General features: G+C 34.4%; 1 long non-coding RNA gene across 1 annotated transcript; it reads right to left on the bottom strand.

Annotated features, from left to right (window-relative positions):
• Nucleotides 1-383: 383 nt before the first annotated feature.
• Nucleotides 384-2,359, bottom strand: LOC138857119 (uncharacterized). The gene is made up of 2 exons (XR_011396090.1): nucleotides 2,183-2,359; nucleotides 384-1,710 (listed from the first exon to the last, which is right to left on the bottom strand). It is a non-coding gene; the product is annotated as an uncharacterized lncRNA (long non-coding RNA).
• Between the last annotated feature and the right edge of the window lie 271 nt (nucleotides 2,360-2,630).

Here is a 2,630-nt window from a genome sequence, read left to right as displayed (position 1 = left end):
AGCTATACGCTTCCGATATCAGCGGTTCCGACAAATGAGCAGCTGATTGGTAAGTAAAAGACGTGTTCAAATATATATATATACAGACGGACATGGCTAAATCAACACAGCTCGTCACGGTGATCATTTATATACAAGTATATATTGTACTTTATATGGTCTCCGCCGTTTACTTTTGGATGTTACAAACTTCGTAGCAAAATTAATATATCCTGTTCAGGGTATAATAACGACCCTTTAGTTTTTTCAGTTTAGGCTGTGACAATTGTTATACAAACCAATTGCACTATGCCTCCTTCTTATGACGTAATTATTTTCAGTTGAGAAGAAGAAGTATAGAACAGCATGTAAATTGTAAACAAAAACGTAAACACTTTTGTTAATTCGTGAACTACGGATAGTGTGGTAAGTTTATTACATCTAAGCTTAGGAATAAGATACTTAATTAAGAAATACCTACATTACATTATTACATTACAATCTTAGCTGCTGACATGATTTAGGCTACTGTTAGGTTAGTGAAGTGCTCGTTCTCGTCTATTAATATTAATGTATTGCTGTCCAGTAAGACAGGGCTTGTGTAATATTAAAATTTTTGCAGATGAGATATATTTATATTGGATTATGTTCTCATTGCCCTATTTCTTGCTAAAAGTATATAGAACAAGTGGTCTTAATCGATTTCTCTTTGCTTTGTAGCTCTAAGCATTTTATTTACTGTGGTAGTAAGATTCGCTATTTCCCTTTGAACTTTTGTAGTAAACTGTCTGTCCTGGTCGTCGATAGACTTCAAATTTAAAAAACCGCTGGCTCGAAACCGGTTTTAAAACTATAAAAAAATAGAATAAAAATCGGCCCGCCCTATTATGGAGGGTCCTCATATTAGCACTATTGTGCCTAAATCTTTTTTTTCGTTTTCCTCAGTACAAAGAGGCGTTAAGTTAATGCCTAGTCTTCCTTATCCCTGCCTATTTTTATTATGTGTTGATAATTTTTTGTCTGCGTCTTCCTTTGTAGAGCAAAAGGTGGCAATGGGCTTCTCCCAGTTACCGTATGGATGGAGTTGTAATACTTGACTGTAACTAAGAAAATTATTTCTTCGATAACATCTAAATTTTTATCAAGTTTCAGGCATCGCGATCGGTTCATTAGTGTGCTGTGGAATCGTTCTACCTGATCATTTTATATACTGTGATGGGGTGGAGTATTTGCGATGTCTAAATGTTTTTTTGATCTAGCTCGGAAAATATATTGTTTTTGTATCAGATTAGATGTTAATTAGCTGTAGAAGCTGAGGTTTGACATCCGCAAACTTTGAAAATGTGTCGACGCAAGTTAGAAATAATTTTAATCCTATCAAAAAAATATCGATATGCATAACTTCTCCACAGTATGATGGGATAGGTGTTTGAGCGATGAGTTGCTTTTTTGGGTTGCGATCATACTCCGCCGTTTTTTTTTCTTATTTTTGGGAAAAAGTAGTCCTCTATTATTTGTTTTTCATTTTCTTGAGCTGCTCGATGAGTACGAAAATTTTCAGCAGCTGTAATTTCCTGTTGTTTATCTTCTACCCTCGTATTGTCCAAAGCGTGAATGTGTTACCTAGACAACGCAACCGCGACTAAATTTTCCTTTCCTGGTTTGTAGATCAATTTTGCATTGCATTCATCTATAAAAGCTTTCCACTTTTTAATTTTGGAATTTGTGTTTCTATGAGAAATAGCAAAAGTTAGTGGGCTGTGAAAACATATAGCTGTGTCACGCCATAAACCCTTATGTTAGTAACCGGGTACCCACCGCGTTGTATTTGTGTAAATAGCTTAAAAAAAATTCAATATTTCATTTTAAGCTCTCAAATCGTTGTTTTTTAACTTAAAAGCTAAGAAAGCTATTTGTGAGTTCATTTTTTTTATTTATTTTTTTTTATTCTACGTTGTTATTTTTTTTCTTTTAATTGTCACTGACTATTAATATTCGAAGAAAAAAATATTTTCTAAAAATAATTAAAATTTTTTAATAAAATAAACAAAATAATTATAATACTCAGATCGTGGTACCCCGGTACCCGGTTGCTAAAAGACGTCGGTAAAGTTGGTTACTAACATAGGGGTAAAGGTAAGTTTTAAGGGTTTTCAATGCACAAACAATAGCTTATAATTCTCTTTCTTTGTCCTTTACGTACCTTGGATCTTTGGTCCAGTATTGCGTTTAGGATTGGCTGGTCATTTCTGATAATAACCTTGGCGACACCCTGTATCTGTTTTCTTGGTAGGTACTGGCATCCCTGTTATATGGTTAGCGTTTGAATCTTTATAATAAGTAACCAACATTTTTTGTTCGAAGAGGTATATTGGACGCTTTTCCGCTTAAGTAAAATAGAGAAGCGATATTATAACCCAATATACCATATATATTAACACCAGAAAGTTTCCGTTGTAAACAAAACGAAACATTAATCAATCATCAATATTTATTTTGTCGGCTTCAAAATATGCTCCTTCTGAAGCGATACACATATCTCCAATCATCAAAACATACCTTGTAGGCGCTGTCCGGGATCACCTTCAGATCCCCCTGCGAATTTTCTTTTACGGTCTCAATCGTGTCGAAACGGGTCCCAAAGAGTGAGT

The sequence above is a fragment of the Bactrocera oleae genome, chromosome 4, assembly GCF_042242935.1.
Source record: "Bactrocera oleae isolate idBacOlea1 chromosome 4, idBacOlea1, whole genome shotgun sequence".
NCBI classification, from domain to species: Eukaryota; Metazoa; Arthropoda; class Insecta; order Diptera; family Tephritidae; genus Bactrocera; species Bactrocera oleae.
Note: the sequence above shows the minus strand (reverse complement) of the source record. Positions and strands in the feature narration are given on the sequence as shown.